General features: G+C 42.8%; 1 long non-coding RNA gene across 8 annotated transcripts in view; it reads left to right on the top strand.

Annotated features, from left to right (window-relative positions):
• Window positions 1-25,203, top strand: part of LOC138849694 (uncharacterized) — a 335,854-nt gene that overhangs the window by 31,615 nt on the left and 279,036 nt on the right. For 2 of the 8 annotated variants that reach the window (XR_016234178.1, XR_016234186.1), the window contains one exon: window positions 17,010-17,119. The exons of the other annotated variants lie outside the window; for them this stretch is intronic. This is a non-coding gene — a long non-coding RNA (uncharacterized LOC138849694). The remainder of the gene's footprint in view (window positions 1-17,009; window positions 17,120-25,203) is intronic. 8 annotated transcript variants of the gene reach the window in all.

The raw sequence follows: 25,203 nt of genomic DNA, 5'->3' as shown, positions 1-25,203 counted from the left end.
ATGTTACAGGTTCTACTTGAGATGAATATAGACATTCACCCAAAACCAAACATACGTGTTGGTTGACTTTCAGGTTGACTGATTCTGGTCCTTCTTGAACCCTTACTTTACATTCCCAAATTTTTTTTTAACTTTTATTTAGTAAATATAAATTTCCAAAGTACAGTTTATGGATTACAATGGCCCCCCCCCCCATAACTTCCCTTCTACCCGCAACCCTCCCATCTCCCGCTCCCTCTCCCATCCCATTCACATCAAGATTCATTTTCAATTATCTTTATATATAGAAGATCAATTTAGTATATATTAAGTAAAGATTTCATCAGTTTGCACCCACACAGAACTTAAAGTATAAAATACTGTTTCAGGGCCGGCGCCATGGCTCACTAGGCTAATCCTCCGCCTTGCGGTGCTGGCACACCGGGTTCTAGTCCCTGTCGGGGCACCAAATTCTGTCCTGGTTGCCCCTCTTCCAGGCCAGCTCTCTGCTGTGGCCAGGGAGTGCAGTGGAGGATGGCCCAAGTGCTTGGGCCCTGCACCCCATGGGAGACCAGGAGAAGCACCTGGCTCCTGCCATCGGATCAGTGCAGTGTGCCGGCCACAGCACGCTGGCCGCGGCGGCCATTGGAGGGTGAACCAACGGTAAAGGAAGACCTTTCTCTCTGTCTTTCTGTTTCTCTCACTGTCCACTCTGCCTGTCAAAAAAAAAAAAAAATACTGTTTCGTGACTTGATCAGCTTTTGTCCTGACGGTTGATGTACAATGTAATACTTTATCCATTTTAGTATTTTTTTGTTCCAGTACCATTGGTTGAACTCTGTAATTAACACACAATAATTCTTAGGTATTTAAATTTTAACTGAAAAGTGATCCTGTTAGGAATTTGGAAAACATTATGCTGAGTGAAATAAGCCAATCCCAAAGGGACAAATACCACTTGTTCTCCTTGATAGGTGACAACTAACTGATCACCAAAAAGGCAACCTGTTAAAGTGAAATGAACACTATGAGAAACGATGACTTGATCAGCCCTTGCCCTGACTGTTGATCATAATGATAGGACTAAGAACCAAAGGGATCACATAAGCAAGAATAGTGTCTGCAAATACTAGCTGATAGAATAAAAAAGGGAGAGAATGATCCAACATGGGAAATGAGATACACAGCAGACCCATAGAATGGCAGATGTCCTAAACAGCACTCTGGCCTCAGAATCAGCCCTTAAGGCATGCGGATCCAGCTGAAAAGCCCATGAGAGTATTTCAGGCATGGAAAGCCAAGACACTCCGGGGAAAAAAAAACCTAAATGAAAGATCTCTGTGAGTGAGATCCCAGTGGAAAGAACGGGTCATCAAAGAAGGAGGTACCTTTCTCTGAAGGGAGGAGAGAACTTCCACTTTGACCATGGCCTTGTCTAAATATGATCAGAATCAGTGAACTCAGGGGGCTTCCATAGCCTTGGCAGCTCATGACAAGAGCCTAGGGTGATTACTGATGCCATAAACAAGAGTGTCAATTTGTTAAGTCAACAACAGGAGTCACTGTGCACTTACTCCTCATGTAGGATCTTTGTCCTTAGTGTGCTGTACATTGAGATTTAATGCTATAACTAGTACTCAAGCAATATTTTTCACTTTATGTTTCTGTGTGGGAGCAAACTGTTGAAATCTTTACTTAATGTATGCTAAACTGATCTTCTGTATATAAAGAGAATCGAAAATGAATCTTGATGTGAAGGGAAGAGGAGAGGGAGTGGGAAAGGGGAGGGTTGCGGGTGGGAGGGACGTTATTGGGGGGAAGCCATTGTAATCCATAAGCTGTACTTTGGAAATTTATATTCATTAAATAAAAGTTAAAAAAAAAAACTGTTTCAGTACTAGTTATAGCATTAGTTCACATTGAACAACACATTAAGGACAGAGATCCTACATGAGGAGTAAGTGCACAGTGACTCCTGTTGTTGACTTAACAAATTGACACTCTTGTTTATGGCATCAGTAATCTCCCTAGGCTCTAGTCATGAGTTGCCAAGGCTATGGAAACCTTTTGAGTTTGCCAGCTTCGATCTTATTTAGACAAGGTCATAGTCAAAGTGGAAGTTCTCTCCTCCCTTCAGAGAAAGGTACCTCCTTCTTTAAATGATTTTTAAAAATTTATTCGAAAGGCAGAGTTACATAGGCAGAGAAAGGGAGAGGTTTTCCATCCACTGGGTCCCTGCTCAAATGGCCAAAACAGCTGGAGATATGCTGATCTGAAGCCAGGAGCCTGGAACTTCTTCCAGGCCTCCCACATGGGTGCAGGGGCCCAAGGACTTGGTCCATCTTTTGCTGCTTTTAGGTGCATTTGCAGGGAGTTGATTGAATGTGGAGCAGTGTAGCATATTTTAAATGGAAGAGACCCACATTTTCAAGTTTATGTTCAAAGTCACCATTTTTTTGAGGATGTTTCCAGATTTTCAATTTCTCTCTTTGCAAATAAACTGATCTTCAAAATTTCATGAGTTATTAAAAAACAGTATTTTTTTAAAGCAAGTCGGTAATATTTTAATTGTCAACAAGCATCCAGCACCATTTAAACAGTACAGGAAGCAACATGGATTTCTGGGTACTTGTCTCAATGTAAGTCATCATCCCCAGGATCCTCTCAGCTGTAGTTCATACATCCCAGTGACACTCTCAAATGAAACCAGCATAACATATAGTCTATATCACAGCCAGAAGCAGTTTCCAAAAGTCTAACCCAGGAAGATGGAAGCAGTTCAGACTAGGATGGCCAAAGTGAAATTGGCAAGAAGTAGTAAGATTTCTGGTATCTTTTATGGAGCCAATAGGATGCGCTGATTTTTGCAAGCAGCATATTAGGAAATGAGAGGAGCCTCCAAGACTTAGGGACCAAGAAACTGTAACGTGAAGTTACCATTTACTAAGATTTCGTTTCATTTCACTTCTCGGCAGTGCAGAGAGAGTAGGCTGAGGAAAGCAGATGTTCTAGACTCAAGTTCTGAGGATGCTGTTTGAGATTTCTGTGATTCAAGGAGTATACTACAAAAGCTCATGGGAAAATGGAATTAAGAGATGAGTTTAGGGGTGAGGACTTGGCTTAATGGTTAAAACTCCTGCATCCCACATCAGAGTGCCAGTGTCTGATACCCAGCTCTAGCTCCTGACTCCAGCTTCCTGCTAATGCAGAATCTGGAAGGCTCAAATTGCAGGGTTCCTGCTACATACACAGGAGACTTGGAGCGAATTCTCAACTCCGGCTTCATCCCTGGGCCCGGGCCCAGCCACTGTAGGCATTTAGGGAACAAACAAGCTGATTGGAGCTGTGTGAGTACAGAGCTCTCAGTCTCACACACACATACACACATACACACACACACACACATGTTTATGTATTTGTGTATACACACACATATATGTTATTTTGGTATAAAAACTTGAAATCTGTACAAAAAATGATCTTCAAAAAGTTCATAGACAATGTATATTCTAAAAAACTGTTCATGAATTTTTAAATGACTTTTACGTGATTTTCTTTTCTTTTTTAAAGAGATTTATTTATTTATTTGAAAGGCAGAGTTATAGAGAGGCAGGGGCAAAGAGAGAGAGAGAGAGCAAGGTCTTCCATCCACTGATTCACTACCCAAATGGCCACAACAGCCAGAGTTGGGCTGATCTGAAGCTAGGAGCCAGAAGCTTCTTCTGGGTCTCCCATGTGGGTGCAGGGGCCTAAGTGCTTGAGCCATCTTCTACTGCTTTCCCAGGCCATAGCAGAGTTGGATCAGAAGTAGAGCAGCCAGAACTTGAACCAGTGCCCATATGGGATGCCGGCACTGCAGCTGTTGGCTTTACCCGCTACGCCGCAGCACTGGCCCCTATACATGAATGTTTTAAAAAATGGCATGCACTGGGGCTGGTGCTGCGGCAAAGTGGGTAAAGCCACCGCCTGTAGTACCGGCAACCCATATGGGTACCTGTTCAAGACTCAGCTGCTCCACTTCCAATCCAGCTCTCTGCTATGGCCTGGGAAATCAGTAGAAGATGGCACAAGTGCTTGGGTCCCTGCACCCGCGTGGGAGACCCAGAAGAAACTCCAGGCTCCTGGCTTCAGATTGCCGTAGATCTGGCTGTTGTGGCCAACCGGGGAGTGAACTACCAGATGGAAAAGCTCTCTCTCTCTGCCTCTCCTTCTCTCTGTGTAACTCTGACTTTAAAATAAAAAGTAAGTAAATCTTTAAAATGATTCATGCACTAAAATAAATTTATCTGTTACTTTCATTTCTTGCTGAACTTTCAAAAAATTAATGACCTATATCCAAGAGGAGCTCCAATAGACAGATTTTGCCAGGGCAGAAGGAGGGCTAGTATCACAAGTAAGAAAGTTCCATGCTCAAGGGATTTGGAAATGATGGATAAAACATGACACACTGCTTTACTCTAGAACTTCTTAACATTTTTAGCTCAAATACACTTTGTGAACATTCAAAAGAAGGATTCAAGTTTTACTAAACTTATTTATAACACACTTATTTTGGGGAACTTCCAGTTACACTATTATACAAGACATGCTGTAGACAATACAATTGAAAACCATTAATATTAACTGTACTCTTTAAGTTTTATTTATTTTTTGTTTTGTTAAAAGATAAAATTGGAGAGAGGTATCCTCCATCTGTTGATTAACTCCCTAAATGCCTGCAACAGCTGGAGCTGGGCCAAGCCAAGCCAGGAGCCCTGAACTCCATCTTAGTCTCCCACCTGGGTAGTATTCAAATCATCACTTGCTGCTTCCCAGGGTGCACATAAGCAGGAAGCTGGATTGAAAGAGGGGCCAGGACTTGAACTTCTGCATTCCAATATGTGCTGCAAGCATCCCAAGAGCAGTATAACTGCTCACAGCACCTGTTCCTAATTCTAGTTTTTAAACAGAGATTTCATCACCTTGAAACAGGACAGCACACAAAGCCATATGATTTGGAACTTATGTTCTTCAATCACTACTTAATTACTTTTGTAATACTTAGCAATTCTTGTGAATTAATAGAGCCCTGTTTTAGTTTGGGAAGTATATTCTTAACAGTTTGGTTGCAAGAATCAGACCCTAGTGTTAAAAGAGTCAGCTCATCCCTTGAGTGTACTAATAAAGTCAAGTTTCTGAAGCTACAGAACAGGGAGTCAGCATTGTGGTATAGCATGTAAAGCTGCCACCTGTGACACTAGCATCCCATATGGGCACTAATTCATGTCTCTGGTGGTTTCACTTCTGATCAAGCTCCCTGCTAATGGGCATGGGAAAGCAGCAGCAGATGGCCCAAGTGCTTGGGCCCCTGCACACATGTGGGAGACCTGGAAGAAGCCCCTGGTTTTGGTCTGGCCTGGCCCTAAACCAGAAAATGGAATATTTTTTTTCTCTCTCTCCCTCTCTTTGTACTCTGCTTTTATAAATAAAATAAATTAAAAAAATAAGAATTAAAAATAAAGCACAGGGTAAAAGGCTTAACCCCATGAAGCTCATGTAGAAATATTGTTGTTCTTCACCACAATCTCGCATATGAATCTTTGTTAATTTTAGCTTAGGACCTCTTTTCCTACCACTATCACAGTACTGTTCTCTGATGATTTCATGTTTTCCCAGAACTTAAGCCACATACACATCAATGACTCCCAAATCCGTATCTCCAGCTTGGCTTTCTCCTGAAATCTAGGATGGCGTTTTCTACTTTTATCACCAATTGCATTGCAGTGTCCTAGAAACATCTCAAACTCAGTTTTCCAAACTAAAATCAACCTTCCCCTCAAGATCTGTTCTTCTTCCTGAAAAGTTTATTTCACTTTATTCCACCATTGTGCTTCTGTTGCCCTAAACATAAATCTAGAATCATCCTCCACTCCTTGCCTCCCTTTCCTTCACCCCTGCCATCACTACTTTCTCAGTACCTTCCCATCTTCCTCTTCTTGTTCCAGGGCTATGGCCTTGGTTCGGGATCTCATCTTCTACCTGAATGACTTCATTCACTTTCTTATGGTCTTGCTACCTGCCTTCTGCATGGGGCCACCAGCAACCCGTGTCCCTTGCTGTGGTCAGAACTACCATATCAAGTGGAAAACTGGTCAAGTAACTCCCCCGACTGAAGATCACCACTAGTCTCATCAGCACCACAATAAAGCCTGTGTACCTTAGAGTAGCTTCCAGGCCAACCCATCTTCCCTGCCTCACTGCCCATCATGGCCCCAAGACACAGAGGACAACTATTTCTGTGCACAACTTGAACTTTCAAACCTACCTGTCCTCATACTTCCTAGAGTCTCTGCTGCGAATACAACCCCCTTCACCCCATTGAGTTTAAGTCCTTAAACGCTTTAAGAAGTCTCATAAAACCTTGTATGATATTGTTTATATTTTGGTAAGCACTTAAATCCACTAAATCAGCACAGCACACTTCTCTGATGGTTTGAACATACCTCCCAAAGTTCATGTATTGTAAACTTAATCCCCAGTGCAACACTGTTTGAAGAGAGGGTATCATAAGTGGTGATTGGGTCATGCGAGCAATTGTTGTTTCTACAGGAGTAAATAACTCATGGATAGATTTCTTGCCAGCTTATTGTAAAGGAAACCTTTGTAATCTTCCTGATCCCTTAAGCAGTCAGATCTCCTTTCCTCCAGAAATCTATAACCTTCAGAGGTAACCCAGGTTTTCCTAGAGACGTGAAGGAAGACTGGATCATTAGAGAAAGGGCCTCTTGTTCTCAGTGCTGGGCATTCGGGGTCACAGGGGATGAGCATAGGGAGCTGTTTAAAACTAAGCCAGAACATAATGGCACTGATGACTGTGATTCTTAGCCATGTTCCAATCCAAAGAACCAAACCCATAGAAGACTAAAGAATGCAGACTGAGGCTAGAATTTGCTTCACAGAGCTCTTAGAGACCAAGGTGTGTTATTGCCCCATCTGCAGCTGAAGTTGATGAGTCCCATTCTAGAGCTCAGCTGTCGCCCCTATGCCTGCTTCTCTCTGGGTCTATCCACATCTGTGGCTTCCACCAGCTGCCAGTTCTGTCTCACATTCACACTCTCAAAAACAGAGATTCTGATTGTTAGGCTAACTCAAAGGACCTGGAATGGCCTTTAAAATGCTTCTTTTGGGGGTGGTGCTGTAGGAAAACAGGTTGGGTCACTGCCTGCAAAAATGACATCCCATATGGGCACCAGTTTGAGTCTCAGCCACTATACTTCCAATCCAGCTCCCTGGTGATGTGCCTGGGAGGGCAGCAGAGGATGGCCCAAATGCCACACACATGGAAGACCCAGAGCAAGCTTCCATCTCCCGGCTTCCATCTGGCCAAGCCCTGGCTGTTGTGGCCATTTGGGAAGTACACCAACAGATGGAAGATTTCTCTCTCTCTATTTCTCCCCAACCTCTCTCTCCTTGTGTAGCCTGACTTTCAAATAAAAAAAATAAATCCTAGGTTTAACAATATGCTTTTTTATATCAGGTTCTCTCACCTTGAGCACATAGTTACAGTCCTACGAGTTATGTGCTGGAGATCACAGTCCTCAGCAGTGGCTGGAGCCATGACAACTATTACAATGGCTTGTTAAGTTCAAATACCTTCCTTTTGTCTGTAAAAATCCCTGATGTGTCCACAACATATCCTCAAGCAGTCCTCAGCTTTTTTATTTTGGAGCATTTACTCTTTCCCTGTCTTTTTTTTTTCTTTTCTTTTTTTGACAGGCAGAGTTAGACAATGAGAGAGAGAGACAGAGAGAAAGGTTTTCCTTCCGTTGGTTCACCCCCCGAATGGCTGCCACGGCCGTCACTGCGCCAATCCAAAGTCAGGAGCCAGGTGCTTTCTCCTGGTCTTCCATGCAGGTGCAGGGTCCAAGCACTTGAGCCATCCTCCACTGCACTCCTGGGACACAGCAGAGAGCTGGACTGGAAGAGGAGCAACCGGGACAGAATCTGGTGCCCCAACCGGGACAAGAACCCGGGGTGCTGGCGCTGCAGGCAGAGGATTAGCCAAGAGAGCCGTGGTGCCAGACTTTCCCTGTCATTTAAATGCTTGTTCTATGGTTCCCTGGCCACTGTACAGATAGATGCTGCTTCTCATATGCAGATGGTCTTTCTGTGTCTCCTGCCTTGACCATCCTGGCCATGGCTCCTGGATAGGCACCCCCTAACCTCGCTGGTGTTTGCTCAGCTCAAAACTATGCTTTGTGTGAGAATGCAATGTTCTTTTGTGACTCATATTAATTCTTGTTAGGCTACAAAAGGGAGTTTCAAGTAGCATCTCTTGAGATTCAGGTCTTTCCTTTAACTTGCTTCCTTATAGCTCACCCTCTCTAGAGGAAGCTGACAAATTCAGGAGGTGAGACCAAAAGACAGTTTGACCACTGCCTTCTAAATCCTCCCTGCTTGCCAGTCCCTAGCCAGTATCCCAAAATTGTACATTTTTAACTCTCCCTATTCAGTGTCCCTCAAGGACACCACCTAGTGAGTGAAATTGTTTTTGAGTCTTACTGTGAGGCCCCGACCTCAGTCCAATTCCTCCAGGAAGTCACTGTTTATTCTATCCAGAACTCATGCAAAACTTTAAACCCCAAAGTCACAAGTTAACGACACTAAGAGGGTGGAAACTTAATCCAATATGGCATTTAGGGGCTGAGTCTAGGACATTGGGAGTATGCCCTCAGAATGCATTTCTTGAGAGGGTTGCTTATAAAGGCCTATTTGGACCCAGCCACTCTCTGCTTTCTGGCTCAGCCTATATGATCTGTCCCCTGCTCAGGCTCCAACTATTGCCACCTGCCACCCTTACCAGACACTAAACCAATGTGACCATCTGGTCTTCAGCTTGAACCTCCAAAACTGTGAGTTAAATAGACCTCTTCTCTTTATCACATTAATTTCCTCAGGTATTTCATTACAGTTGCAAAAATATGACTGATATACTGCTGGAAGCTCATCAAATTCCAACAGCCCATGATAATAGAGTCTTACGGCTCACCTATCACTGCCTTCCCATGTGACCCTGAATGGATGGAGGTTTAGACCCTAGTAGATCCTCTATTGCTCCAGGAATCTGCAACCCTGGGTATGATTATAATTATACAGCATGCTTTATAAATATGTAGCATATATTACACTGCAATTATCTGAGCAGGAGGAAAACCAATTGTTTATTGTGTAACTAGTATGACCCAGGTTTTCTATTAGATGCTTATATATGTGATATTATTTCATCTATATGCTCATTCTTTGACAGGAGTATAATTATCTTCAGTTTATGAATAAGGGAATAACTCCGAGAACTTATGTGCCCTGTCCCAAGCACACACATGGCTAACGGGAGCCAGGGCAGGAAGTGACACGCAGTTGACCCAATGTTGGTATTGTCTCCCCCTCCCCATGACACCTTGTGTTTATTTACACATACACCTCCCCCACTGACTGAAAGCTCCTCCTTGGAATGACTGTCTGCAATTTGTCGCTGTATCCCCATTGCTTCTGTCATACTCTAGGTAGGGGTGCAAAGAACATTTCTCCATGAAAGAAAAAAGGGAGGGAGAGAGAAAGGCCCTGGATTTTGCCTTGCTCTTAGAAAGTGGTTAATAAATGTTTATGAATGAATACCAAGGTTTTAGAGAGGCCCTGGAGGCCTTTCACTGAGGCTATTGAGCAACCTCATTGGCAGCACTCCTTTCCTCGGCCCCCTCCAGGCAGGCTGGTGAAGCTGAGCAAGAATGATGTGGCTGGAGCTCATGTAATTTCAAATGAATCCATTACAATCCCTGTGCTGCTGGAAACTGGGACATAGAATTAAAGTGCCCTTTATAATTTATACGGAAATGCAAATGGGCTATGGAAAGTGAACACCTGCTTTATATTCTGATGCATTGTCCTCTGGCCACGGAATTGGTTATCAGATGAACAGAGCTCCAACTGATTTAGGAGCAATTCTGAACCCCAGTTCGAGATGCAGCTGAGCCGACCTGTCAGGTTCTCCTCGTCTCTCAATTTTATGATCCTGCCATTTGGATAGCAAGAGATAGAAAAGAAGGGGCAAGCATCTAGGGAGAGCAGCTGTTGAGGAAGGCTAAGGTGCCTGTTTCATGGCGGTCCTGGATCCTGTCACTGAGACCCTTTAATAAACCACTACATATCAAAGTGTTGATGTTTCCAGAGCCGCTGTGCATAAGAGGAAGGGTCAAGTGGAAAAGGATGAGGTCCAAGTTCATGGAGCTCTGCTCGCTTTACCTTTCACAGAGATTAAAGGGATATCCCAGGGATTGCTGCTTGGGATAAAAGTGAAGAGAGAGATAATACATTTTGAATTTACACTATTGTTTCATCTTTGAGAAGAAATCAGAAGGGTCAAAAAGTTACACTTCCAAGGCGATTTTCCATCTCGTGAGTCCTCACAGGTTTTTGCATCATAGGGTTTTAGGGCTAGAAGAGATCTAAAGTGCATCTTCCTTGATTTGTAGATCAGGGAGCTGGAACCCATGGGTGGAAGGACTGGAAGAAGCTTGCACTGGTGAGAGGCAGAGCCCTGGCTATGTCCGGGGCAGAGCATGAGACTCCTGAAGTACTCAGTTCTCTAATCCTAGTCTATTGCTATTTTTTACCAGCAACTCAGGATTCAGCATCCTTCTCTAGACAATAAAGTTAACAACTTCTTTTCTTGATAGACTTGTTTTATTATTTTAAAGATTTATTTTATTTATTTGAAAGACAGAGTTACAGAGAGAGGTAGAGACAAAGAGAGAGAGGTTTTCCATCTGCTGGTTCACTCCCCAGATGACTGCAATGGCCAGAGTTGCGCCGATCTGAAGCCAGGAGCCAGGAGCTTCTTCCAGGTCTCCCATGCTGGTGCAGGGACCCAAGGGCCTGGGCCATCTTCTGTTGCTTTCCCAGGACATAGCAGAGAGCTGGATTGGAAAAGGAGCAGCTGGGACTAGAACCGGCGCCCATATGGGATGCCGGCGCTTCAGGCCAGGGCTTTAATCCACTGCGCCGCAGCCCTGGCCCCGATACACTTGTTTTAAAAATTAGATGAGATAATAGATGGGAGGGTAATATGTTTTACAAACTGTAAGCCCTGTGAAATACTATAAAACCTCTATGCAATCATAAGGATCATTTACAATGTTGACATTAAAAAGTTATGGCTACTTCATCATCAGTGTGAATAATAACAGGTTTCCATTCTTCAGAGCCAACTTTGAACTACATGTTTCTTTATCAATCCTCTAAGAGAAGTTCTTCCAAGTTTTCTTTATAAGTTCTTTTTTCTCATTATGAAAAGTATTATATGCTCATTTTAGATCATTTCAAAATACCAAGGCATAAAGAAAAAAATGTCACCCGTAGTCCCAAAGCTCAAAGATAATCACCATTAATCTTTTGATATATTTTCTTCTAGTTTTTCCCATACCAATTTTAGCAGAGTTATGATCACATTGAATTGAATATTCTATTTCCCATTTTTTCCATTTAACATTATAACATACATTTTCCCATGTTACCAAAAATTTCTTTTAAATGCCTTCATGATTCCATTATGTTTTCTTATGGATATATCACACAATATATAATAAAAGAGACTTCTTTTTTTTATTTTTTTTATTTTTTAAACTTTTATTTAATGCATATAATTTTCCAAAGTACGACTTATGGATTACAATGGCTTCCCCCCCATACCGTCCCTCCCACCCACAACCCTCCCCTTTCCCACTCCCTCTCCCCTTCCATTCACATCAAGATTCATTTTTGATTATCTTAATATACAGAAGATCAGCTTAGTATACATTAAGTATGGATTTCAACAGTTTGCTCCCACACAGAAACATAAAGTGAAAAATAATAGATGATTTTTTTTTAAATGATGATGAAATCAGAGCAGACCTATTATGTTTAATCCCAGTGAGAGTCAAGTTGGGAATTGATAATTTCTTTTTTTTTTTTTTTTTTTTTTTACAGAGGATCAGTTTAGTATGCATTAAGTAAGGATTTCAACAGTTTGCACCCCCATAGAAACACAAAGTGAAATATATTGTTTGAGTACTCGTTATAGCATTAAATCTCAATGTACAGCACATTAAGGATAGAGATCCTACATGAGGAGTAAGTGCACAGTGACTCCTGTTGTTGACTTTACCAATTGACACTCCTGTCTATGGCATCAGTAATCTCCCTATGCTCCAGTCATGAGTTTCCAAGGCTATGGAAGCCCTCTGAGTTCTCCGACTCTTATCTTGTTTAGACAAGGTCATAGTCAAAGTGGAGGTTCTCTCCTCCCTTCAGAGAAAGGTACCTCCTTCTTTGAAGACCTGTTCTTTCCACTGAGATCTCACTCGCAGAGATCTTTTGCCAGAGAGTCTTGGCTTTCCATGCCTGAAATACTCTCATGGGCTTTTCAGCCAGATCAGAATGCCTTTAGGGCTGATTCTGAGGCCAGAGTGCTATTTAGGACATCTGCCATTCTATGAGTCTGCTGAGTATCTCACTTCCCATGTTGGATCACTCTCCCCTTTATTTACTCCATCAGTTAGCGTTAGCAGGTACTAGACTTGTCTATGTGCTCCCTTTGACTCCCAGTCCCTTCACCATGACCAACTGTGAACTGAAACTGATCACCTAGAACAGTGAGATGGCATTGGTACATGCCACCTCGATGGGATTGAATTGGAATCCCCTGGTATGCTTCCAACTCCACCACTTGGGGCAAGTCAGAGACTTCTTATCAGTTTAGGCTGTTTTCTTTTTTAAAATATTATATATTTAAATTTTTTTTTATTTATTTGACAGAGTTATAGACAGTGAGAGAGATACAGAGAGAAAGGTCTTCCTTCTGTTGATTCACCCCAAAAATGACTGCTACGGCTGGAACTGTGCCGATCCGAAGCTAGGAGCCAGGTGCTTCTTCTTGGTCTCCCATGCGGGTGCAGGGGCCCAAGGACCTGGGCCATCCTCCACTGCCCTCCCGGGCCATAGCAGAGAGCTGGACTGGAAGAGGAGCAGCTGGCACTAGAACTTGGTGCCCATATGGGATGCTGGCCCCACAGGTGGAGGATTAACCAAGTGAGCCACAGTGCCGGCATCTAAAATATTATATTTAATGCAACAATTAATTGTGGATAAAGCTTTTCTGTTTCTCAACTTATGAACAATATATTAGATACTTTACTAGAAACAGGAATCCTAAGGATATGAAATTTTCAAGGTCTTAATTTTTTAATATTCATTATTTATTTGAAAGGCAGAGTGACTGAGAGACAGGGAGAGACAAAGAATAAAGAAATATTCTATCTACCTGTTTACTCTCCCAAATGCCTGCACTAACAGACCTGGGCTAGGCTGAAACTAGGAGCCAAGAATCCTACCCAGGTCTTCCACTGGGCAGCAAAGTCCCAAGAACTTGAGCTATCATCTGCTGCCTCCCAGGATGCATTAGCAGACTAGCCGGGACCTGAACCTGCTGTACCACAATACGTGTCCCAGTGTTTTAGTTTGTTGGAATGCTTTCAAGAAGATTTTAACAACCCACAACTAGTTTGGCAATGGTGCATTAGTTTCTTACAGGTACTGTAACAAATCACCACAATCTGGATGGCTTAAAACAACAAAACATTACCCTCTCTAGAGACTAGACACCCCAGATCGAGGTATCAGCATGGCCATACACCCTCTGGATGCTCTAGGGAACGTCTTTGCTTGCCTTTTCTGGCTTATAGTGGTTGCCAGTGTTCTTTAATGTTCCTTGGTTTGTGGCAGCATGACTCCAGTCTCTGACTCTGTCTTTCCTGGCCATCTTCTCAATGAATCTGTCTTCAAATCTTTCTGTCCTCAGATTTAGGGCCTAATTCAATCATATTGTGACTTGATTACATCTGAATATTAATCAGCTTTTCATTACTACAATGAAGTACCTGAGACAAGTAGCTTTATAAAGAGAAAAGGCTTATGTTGCCCACAATTTTGGAGGTTCAAGTCCAAGATCAGGTGACCTCATTGATAGGGCATCTAATGAGGGTGGTAGATGGCAAAGGGGCAGCTCTTGTGAGGGAGCCAGGAAACAGAGAGTTTCTGGGTCCATATTCAGGCACTTAGATCAACCATCTCAGAACCACTTCACAAGGCATATTCTGAGTGACCTAAGGACCTCCCATTGGCACCATTTGCAAACCAAGCCTTTATTGCATGGGCCTCCAAACTACATCTACACCATGGCAATCTGCAAAGGCCCTGTATTAGTCCATCTTTTGTGACTATAACAAAACACCTGAGGCAGGCTAACTTCATAAACCAAAGATGTTTATTTGGCTCACAGTATTAGAAGCTAAAAGTCCAAGACTGGGGTGCCCCCTTGGTTTGGTCCCTGGTAAGGGCTTAATGGTAACATGGCAGAGGCACATGTGAGAGGAAGAAATCCCATCTTGAGACAAGAATTCAGGGAGGGACTGGGATCCTAAAATCCCTTCCAAAAGTTCATCCCCAATGACCAAGCCACCAATGCATGAATCTTTGAGGGGTCAAACCACATCCAAACAATAGCAAATGCTATTTACATAAGTAAGATCATATTCATCAGAACAGGAGTTAGAAGTTCAACATACATTTTTAGGGGCACAATTCAATCCACAACAAGTGACATATGAGAGTTCCCATCCCATCATGTGGTTCCCAGAAACATCATTTTGTATTTTAATTGCTTTGCCTACATCTTCAAAATAGGTAATGGGGAGTGGGATATTTGCCTAGTAGTTAGGACATCCATTAAGGTGCTCGGTAAGGTAAGGTATTTACCTCAGTATGCCTGGGTTCAATATCTGGCTCTGATCCCTGGCTCCAGCCTCCTGGTAATGCACACCCAGGGAGGCAGCAGTGATGGCCCAAGTAATTGAGCTGCTGTTACTCATGTGGGACAACTGGATAGTCTTTGTGACTCCCCTGGCTTTGGCCCAACCCATTCCTGGCCACTGTGGACATTTGGGTAATAAACCAGTGGATGGGCATCCTTGCTTGTTCGCTCTTTCTTTCACTCTTTCTCTTTCACCCTCTTTCTTTGTCTTGCTGCCTCTCAACTAACTAAATTAAACAAAAAAAAAAGATAATAGATTTCCTTTAAGATCCTTGTTAATGTTGAACATGTGAAATGATTAGACATTTTTCGCTTAACGTAGCAGTCCTTTTTACATAACCAGGCTTGATATTTATTTATGTTAATTTTGCAAGAGCATTGATCTGCATCTGACACGTACCTGTGTGCCGTCTCTTCTGTGGGTTCTGGTCCCCACCCTCCCAATACCCTGGGGAGGAACTTCCATCAGGAGCCATCCCAAAACAGGAAAAGCTCACAAGCTTGAGTGTGAGATAAAACTGGGTTTGGATCCCAAACCTGCCACTAGCACCGTGCCACCCTGAGCCATGTAGTTAATCTAGTTCTAAGCTTTCCCATGAAAACATGTCTGTCAAGGATTATTTACCCTTCATTCATGTTAGCTATGGTTTTTCGTGGTTATTAATGTTGTCACCATTGATATAGTTATCACCTTGATGCTGGTCCTCCCCAGTTTCCATGTAATTAGGCTCTGTTCCTTTGACTGGGCATACCAAGTCTGGGCATTTTTCATAAGATTCAAATATTTTCTATCTGGTCTCTGAGTCTACAATCTGGTCATTTATTGCCTAATGTTTCTAATATGCACCTTGCATGTTTGGAGTCTTACCCAGATGTATTTAGGTCACTTCAGAACCTTGCTATCTGCTGCCAGATGCTCTCCTCACATCAGTAGGCATTCTTTCTGTGCTATAGAACTGAGCCCAGGCATCTTAATTTCTTCCTATGTTTAACCAATACTGTAGACCTGCTTGGTGCTTCCAAAATGTGCTTTGTATATGAGATGTCCTACCCATTCTTATGTCAGCTATTACATAGTGTATTCCTTTAACTACCCTTCTCTTCTATCAGAATGGTGCTTTGTGGGGCTGGCATTGTGTTGTAGCTGTTAAGACCCAACATGTGACACTGATATCCCACATGAGTCTTGGCTTGGGTCCCTTTCACCCATGGGGAGACCTGAATGGAGTTCCAGGCTCCTGGCTTCTGTCTGGCCCAGCCCCAGCTGTTGCAGACATTTGGAGGGTGAACTAGCTGATAGAAGATATCTGTCTCTCTGTCTCTCCTTCTGTGTAACTCTGACTTTCAAGTCAGTAAATCTTAAAAGAAAATTAGCATGTTACTTTGTGATTTTCTAACACTTGATGATGTATGGACATAACCAGGCCATCTCCTCTCACTCAGTCTGTCCAGTTTTGTCTCTTCTCAAGTTCTAGATTCAACAGTTAACTTCACCAGACTCATTCACATTCTCAGCTTTGAAGGAATCTTCAGTACCACACACCATGAATCCTAAAATAAAAAAAAAGGGACACACAACCCCTGGCTTGGCAATTTTCCATTCCTGTGTGTTTTATACCCAACAGGATAAATCCTAGGGAGTGGAAAAGGAAGAAAGAGAATAATCAATGCTAAAGTAGTCTGTGCTAAGGTACAGATTCTTTCCCAATTCTAATCAGATGGCAAATTATTTATTCCGCTTAAGAAGGGAATTATTAAATCTAACTATACATATTTTATCCTGTGTGTTTATGTTACTTTAGGGTGCCTGCTTGGAGCAACTGCAGTTGAATCCATTAAAGATGAATTGCATCTCTTCTTACTGTCAGAGCCATCTGCTTGACCTCCCTTCGTACATATTCATGGTGTCATCAACAGTGAGGCCATGCTTCTCAAGATAGCAGGCTCAGAGCAATGAGGCCAGCGTGACCTGGAAGTGCATGCTAAAATGTCACTTTAAGTGATGATGTGTTCCACACACACAACACTTAGCCCTAGGGCTCAGAAAGAGACTCTTTGCCCTGTAGCATGACAGCTAAGTTCTCCTGAATGTAGCCACACATCTCTGGCAAGCACACACCAGTGTCTCCCCTCATGTCTTTTCCAGGGTCTCATAAGAACCAAAACTCTTAATTCAAGTAAACAGTTGTGGAATTTCCATGAATGGTTTAAAAAGCACAGACTGTGGTTATGATGAAGGCAAACCTCTAGAGAAAGGTAAGAAAAAATGTGGTGGCACACTGGGTTCCATCCAGTTCTACAGCTGGATGAGTGTAACTCATTTCTAAGATTCATAATGATCAAAACTATTATTTTTCTCTTTCACTCACACACACACACACTTATTGAAAACTCCAAGTGTGACATTCCCCATACTCAAATATACAGATTAGCAATGGCACTGTCCAAGGGCTTGACCTCATCTTCATTTATCAGGTTGAGTAGTGATACAGCACTAGACATGGAGAACTTTATACTCTGGGCTCTTGAAGTTGCATGATCTTTAATTATGAGGGAGACTCAGGATCTTTTAACTATTGAGGCAACCACTATGTCGGGGTTAGCATCCAGGTTAGTACTGAGTTCAAGCTCAAGTTAAGGAAACAACTCCAGGATAGAATTCTAGAAAACCATGAGATTGGCTGCTATTGGTGTTGCTTAGCTTAAAGAATAGGATTTCAGGCAGGGCTGGCATTGCTGTGTAGCATGTTAAGCCACTGCCTGTGATGACAGCATCCCATATAGATGCTGGTTTACGTCCCGGCTGCTTCACTTCCAATCCAGCTCCCTGCTAATGCGCCTGGGAAGGCAGTAGAGGATAACCCAAGTGCTTGGGCCCCTGCATCCATGTAGAAGACATAAATGAAGCTACCAGCCCTGGCCACTGCAGCCCTTTGGGGAATGAACCAACTGATGAAAGATCTCTTTTTCCCTGAGTCTCTCCTTCTCTCTCTGTAACTCTAGCTATAAAATAAAACGAGTAAATCCTTTTAAAAAAGACTTTATTAATTTGAGAGGTAGAGTAACAGACACACACAGAGAGAGAAACAAGATAAAAGTCTTCCATTTGTTTCACATACCAAATGGCCACAATGGCAGGAGCTGAGCCAATTTGAAGCCTGGAGGCAGGAGCTTCTTCTGGGTCTCACACAAAGCAGAGGCCCAAGCCCTTAGACAACCTTTTACTGCTTTCCCAGGCCATAGCAGAGACCTGGATCAAAAGAGGAGCAGCTGGGACTCATTCCAGCGCCCAAATGGGATGCTGATGCTGCAGGTAGAGGCTTAGCACCGGCCCCAACAAATCTTTTAAAATAAATAAACAAAGAATAGGATCTCACAGGAAATCAGATGTCATGAGAGGTATAAAACTGTCATGATGAAGGAAATGACAAACAGTTGAAGGAAGGTAAAGCATATGGGAGCCAAATTAGAAATCAAATCAAACCGAGGTTAACAGCTAAGGCTGGATCATTGAAAGAATATTTTCTTCTATTGCTCTAAAGAAGATGAGCTTGTGCTAAAATACCAGCAGTCAAGAAAACTCTCATGCACAGCAGCTATTGAGCTACTTGACATATCTGCTACTGTCATGAAGGGTTGGGAACAACGGGAATGAGTGAAGGATGATGGTTTTTCACTCTTCGGAGGGGAAGAACCTCAGGCCTTAGCTGCCCCGCAAAGTCGGTCTGTAATTTGTTTTTAGAGACAGCTTGAGGCTGGGAATTAGGACTCTGACTCAGGGATCCAACCTCACTTCAAAGGGTATTGCATTCCCTTCGTGGCAGTGAGGGCCTCAGAAGTCAGTCACCCTTCACACCCCGTCTTGGAGTAGGCTGTCTGGCACTAATCCAGGGAGCCCTCACTGGCCTTTTGTCTCTGTCAAATGCTGGAATGTGGCTCCTCTGAGCAGCAGGGGGAGGGCCCGTTGTCATTCATTGCAAAGTGGGAAAAATTATTTTCTCATGCTCCCGGGCCTCTTAGCAAGGGTGACAAAATGAAACCTGAGTTTCACTGTGCTTCTGAATAGATAAAAGCTTATGTTTCCTAATTAAATTTTTTCCTGCATCATATTCTCCATACCAGGAATCAAGACCTATTTTAAGCTCCCATTTCCTTGAAACCAATGTCCATTCCTTCATTCTCAAGCATGTTCCTTATGTCACAGAATTGTTCCCAGGGTTTATCTTTATTGTGCATTGACTTAGCTATATGAACATGTATAGAATTCAAAAATTTTTGCACAGCAAAAAAAAAAAAAAAAGGGTAAATAAGCTTACCTTTTAATTCTACTTTCTAGAAATATTTGAAGTATGCGCATACTGTACACAAGAATCTACAGAGCATGTGGGCCTAACATTCAGCACATATACATTCATTTGAACTTTTAGACAACATTTCTCTAACTCCCTCTCACAGCTCTGTGGGTTACAGTTTCAGAAACACACAACTGACACCGTCAAAAGCTCATACTCAAACAGAAGTTGAGAGTAGTAAAGTTTAAGTCAGGAAGATTGGCTTCCAGATATGTGATTTCATTCTAGGAATCCTGAAAGCTTATAAGAATCTTGCTTAAAAGGACTCAAATTCCTATTGTCCTTTACAATACTCCATTTTTTAATATTTTTTTTTATTTGAAAGGCAGAGTAACAGAGAGAAAGAAGGAGAGGCCGAAAGAGGAAGATCTTCCATTCGGTTTTTCACAAAAGGTCAGGGCTAGCCAGGCCAAAGCCAGGAGCCTGGAACTCCCCCATGGTGGTAGGTACCCAAGTAACTGGGCCATCTTCTCATGTCTTCCCAGGCACATTAGCAGGGAGCTGGATTTGAAGCAGAGAAGTCTGGACTAGAATCCTGGGATCTGCACTCATAGGCAAATTGGTATTGCAGGTAGCAGCTTAACCCACTGCACCACAATGCCAGCCCCTAAAATATCAGACAGAGGAGAGGCAGAGAGAGAGAGAGAGGGAGAGAGAGAGAAAGAGAGAGAGGTCTTCCATCTGATGGTTCACTCCCCAGTTGGCTGCAATGGCCAAAGCTGCGCCGAGCTGAAGCCAGGAGCTTCTTCCAGGTCTCCCACGCAGATGCAGGGCCAAAGAACTTGGGCCATCTTTTACTGCTGTCTCAGGCCATAGCAGAGAGCTGGATGGGAAGTAGAGCAGCTGGGTCTCGAACTGGCGCCCATATGGATGTTGGCGCTTCAGGCCAGGGCGTTAACCTGTTGTGCCACAGTGCTGGACCCCCTAAAATATTTCATGATATAAAAATAAAATAAAGATTCCTACAGCATTCATAAGGAATAAAAAAGGGAGAATGTGGCTCAAAGAACAAAAATCTCTTCACATGATGGTTAGATAACAGTTTCTCATTCTTAGAGTTTTGAGAGGAAAATATTCTAACCCAAGAATTCTAAACTCATTCAAACTGTGTGTACAAAGGGTTTCTAGACTGAGCAAATAAAAGCAGACATGACATCTACTTACATTTGAATTTCAGAAAAAATAATTACTCTGTTTTAATATAAATATGTTCCAAATATTGCCTGGGTCATACTTATACTAAAACTTTTTCATTGTTTATCTGAAATTCACTGGGTATCGTATTTTATCTGGCAACTCTATTGTAATGACAGCAGAAAAATAATCAGTGTCCAGCTATTAAAGAGTTAAGTTTTCCCACCCCTGTATTTTTTTTCCAAAACCATTATTTGGAAATATTCACAAAGTAAAGAACTCAAAAATTTGAAGAAGAAAGGCATGGCTTAAGGAACTAATGACTAGTAGTGAGCACTAATTTTAAAAAGTTAAGTAAATATTGTTAAAATTTTAGGAGCAGCTAAAAAATAAAAAATAGAAAATAATTATTAAAGAGTGATCCAACATGGGAAGTGAGATACTCAGCAGACTCATAGAATGGCAGATGTCCTAAATAGCACTCTGGCCTCAGAATCAGCCCTAAAGGCATTCTGATCTGGCTGAAAAGCCCATGAGAGTATTTCAGGCATGGAAAGCCAAGACACTCTGGCAAAAGATCTCTGTGAGTGAGATCTCAGTGGAAAGAACAGGTCTTCAAAGAAGGAGGTACCTTTCTCTGAAGGGAGGAGAGAACCTCCACTTTGACTATGACCTTGTCTAAACAAGATAAGAGTCGGAGAACTCAGAGGGCTTCCATAGCCTTGGAAACTCATGACTGGAGCATAGGGAGATTACTGATGCCATAGACAGGAGTGTCAATTGGTAAAGTCAACAACAGGAGTCACTGTGCACTCACTCCTCATGTAGGATCTCTGTCCTTAATGTGCTGTGCATTGAGATTTAATGCTATAACGAGTACTCAAATAATATATTTCACTTTGTGTTTCTATGGGGGTGCAAACTGTTGAAATCTTTACTTAATGCATACTAAACTGATCCTCTGTAAAAAAAAAAAAAAAAAAAAAAAAAAAAAAAAAAAAAAAGAAACTATCAACTCCCAACTTGACTCTCACTGGGATTAAACATGACAATAGGTCTGATCTGATTTCATCATCATTAAAAAAAAAAATCATCTATTATTTTTCACTTTATGTTTCTGTGTGGGAGCAAACTGTTGAAATCCTTACTTAATGTATACTAAGCTGATCTTCTGTATATTAAGATAATCGAAAATGAATCTTGATGTGAATGGAAGGGGAGAGGGAGTGGGAAAGGGGAGGGTTGTGGGTGGGAGGGACGGTATGGGGGGGAAGCCATAGTAATCCATTATTCGTACTTTGGAAACGTATATTCATTAAATAAAAGTTAAAAAAAAAAAAAAGCTAATACACATGCTAATAACTTGGAGTCTGGATGCTTTGATCATGTTAGTGAGAAGTACATCTGATCATGGCTGAGGACTAACTGTCAGCATATTAGTGCATGTTTCACCCAGGATAGCAAGGTTAGAAAAAGGAACGCTAAGATACTTCTCTGTTTTATAGAATGCTCCTGTGTGTATGGCATCATATGAACATGATCATATGTGGTTCTCACACAGTCCTGGGAGAGGTGAAGGAGTCAGTATGGCAAGCAAGCAAATTTCTCACCTGGACAGTTGGGAAGACCAGGCTGACTGAGCTTTCCTTAAAGGATTGCCTTACATTTGTACACTAAACCACCCATGACTTCTGTCTCTGAGTGCAGCACGTTGTCCCAGTGGGTCTGTCCAGCTCTCACTTCCATTGTGTTATCTAAGAGATCAGAGATGCCTACTGCCACTCAATATTTGTTGAAATTGGGCCGGCGCCGCGGCTCACTAGGCTAATCCTCCGCCTAGCGGCGCCGGCACACCGGGTTCTAGTCCCGGTCGGGGCGCCGGATTCTGTCCCGGTTGCCCCTCTTCCAGGCCAGCCCTCTGCTGTGGCCAGGGAGTGCAGTGGAGGATGGCCCAGGTGCTTGGGCCCTGCACCCCATGGGAGACCAGGAAAAGCACCTGGCTCCTGGCTCCTGCCATCGGATCAGCGCGGTGCGCCGGCCGCATCGCGCCGGCCGCGGCGGCCATTGGAGGGTGAACCAACGGCAAAGGAAGACCTTTCTCTCTGTCTCTCTCTCTCACTGTCCACTCTGCCTGTCAAAAAAAAAAAAAAATATAAAAAAAAAAAATATTTGTTGAAATTGACATTTTTTTTTTCTGATATTCAAGGGTTTACTGGATGCCATGGACACAATCACATTCTGAGGCATATAGATATTATATAAAACCTGACCTAGGTTTAAAATCTCCTTAGAGAGGAAACCAATACATATGGAAGAACATTAAGACTTCAGAAAGCCTGTGTTTCTGGGTCAAAACTGTATTACAAAATGGTACTAACAGAATGATTCTTATTTTTAAAATCTACATATTTTTAGTTACGCTTAGAGGAAAAATAACCTGGGAAGTTGGGATACCCAGAGAGTTTCCTTTTTTGCCTTATAACTTTTTGTATTTTCAACTTTAGAAAGCAAGAAAAATATTTTCTTATCTCCAGGAAGACATTTCCCAGAGCACAACTTGGTTTGCTGAGAGGGCGGTACAGATGCAGAGGCTAGAAAGGTGTGAATTTGAGACCAGCAGGTGGGAGGGAGAATCAGATGAACTGCTGGCCTGGGGCAAGGCACCATTTTTGCCTCCCATTGGACAGCTATGTAATTGATTTGGGCCTTAGTTTCCTCACTGTAAACTATGCTTACAACCTCAATGTGTTGTGTAAGAATGAAGTATAATACCTTTAACAAAGCATTCAGCACAGTGCCTAGCACGTCAAAAACACTGAATAAAGTGAGTGTTATTATTACTATTCATGGTAACTAAAGCTAGATGAAGGACCACATTATAGACAGTCTTGAAAACCATGCAGAAGGGGTGGGTGTGGTGGTACAGGTTAAGCTGCCTCTTGGGACATCCACATTGCATATTGGAGTGCTGATTTGAGTCCTGGCTACTCTCATTTCTCATCCAGTTTCCTACTAATGCACACCCTGGAAGGCAGCACATGATGGCTCAAGTATTGGGTCTTTGCCACCAATTTGGGAGACCTAGATGGAGTTCCTGGTCCTGGCTTCTGCATGGCCTAGCCCTGGCTGTTGTGGGCATTTGGGAAGTGACCCAGCAGATGGAAGATTGATCTCCGTGTGTGTGTGTGTGTGTGTGTGTGTATGTGTGTTTCCCTGTCACTCTACCATTCAAATATATATGTGTATATATATATATATGGTATTTTTTCTTTAAAGATTTATTCATTTGAAAGGCAGAGAGAGAGAGAATCTTCCATCTGCTGATTCACTCCCCAAATGGCCACAATAGCTGGGCTGAATGAGCTGGACTCATCCAAAGCCAGAAGCCGAAAGCTTCTTCTGAGTCTCTCACATGGGTGCAGGGGCCCAAGTACTTGGGTCATCTTCCACTGCTTTCCCAAACACACCAACAGGGAGCAGGATCTGAAGTAGAGCAACCGGGACTTGAACAGGTGCCCGTATGGGATGCTGGCACTGCAGGTGGAGGCTTTACCTGCTATGCCACAGAGCCAACCAACAACATAAATCATTTTTAAGAAAGAGAAAGGAAGAAAGGGAGGGAGGAAGAAAACCATGAGAGGCATTCAGGGCAATTTGTTGTATGTTGTAGGTTGGAAAGGAGAGAACTAGGCTGGGAGAAGTCCATGGGGAGACTGATAGGATTCCACTGAGGGGTGCTATATTAGTTCCCTGGGGCTGCAGTAACAAATCACACAAAGTGGGTAGCTTAAAACCACACAAGTGTATTCTCTCCCAGTGCTGGGAGCAGTTGACAGGGCCACACTCCTTCCTAGGCTACAGTGGAGAATCTGTCACTTACTTCTTTCGGTCCCTGGTGGATCTGGTATTCCTCCAGTTGTGGCTACATCGCTCTGAGTCTCAAAGCCTTCATCCTCAAATCTCTGTCCATCTTCATTTCACCTTCCTCTGCCTCCATCAGATTGCTTTCAGAGCCCACCCAGATAATCCCACACCATCTCACCATCTCAAGAACCTTAACTCATCACTTCTTTGGCCAATCAAAGTAATATTCACAAGTATTTACTTTATTAAAGTAATATTAAATTACTTTGGCCAATTAAAGTAATATTCACAAGTATTTTGCTTTATAAGATGAAGCTACCCCAAGCCTGGATGTTTTCTTGAGGACATTTTTCAGCCTAGATAGAGGCTAGATAGAGCATCTAACAGTCCTGGAGTTCCAGTCAGCGCAGTATTAACCCTGGGTATGCTGGGTCCAAGACAAGAGGCCAAGGGCTGATGTGGAGTGGGAGGAAACATTCATAAATAACCATTTGCCAAAAGGGATTTGTTTACCAGCACAACCTCGCTGACTGTAAGCCCTGACTGTGGGATGGTAAAGGAGAGAAAAAGGCAGCTTTTAGAGGCCAAACTGATGGGCTTGCTTATGAAAGAGTCCCAGAGATCCTGGTTACAGACAGAACTGTTACCCGTGAGGAAGACGTTGAGGCTTGTTTTCCAATTAATCAAAAATTGAGGTTCGGCAGGGTGTTTCCAGAAGATTCTTTGTCCCAGGCCCCGATACTGCTGGATCAGTGCAGGGCCCTGTCTGGCAGATGCTAATGAATTCACTTCTCAGTCTTAGACTGGGTGAGCACTCTGGTGCGAAGCTGCCAGCAATTACAATGTGTCAGAACAGATTGTTTACCAAGCTCCCGCAAACAGCACTAAACCCAGGGGACTGTTATAAATGAGGAGAAAACAGGTTCTTTCAAGACAGTCAGTGCCCTAGCCACAGACTACTAACAGAAGGCTGCTTCTCAGTACCTCCAG

The sequence above is a fragment of the Oryctolagus cuniculus genome, chromosome 5 (genome assembly GCF_051225735.1).
Source record: "Oryctolagus cuniculus isolate XC-2025 breed Fujian yellow rabbit chromosome 5, ASM5122573v1, whole genome shotgun sequence".
Classification (NCBI taxonomy): Eukaryota; Metazoa; Chordata; class Mammalia; order Lagomorpha; family Leporidae; genus Oryctolagus; species Oryctolagus cuniculus.
Note: the sequence above shows the minus strand (reverse complement) of the source record. Positions and strands in the feature narration are given on the sequence as shown.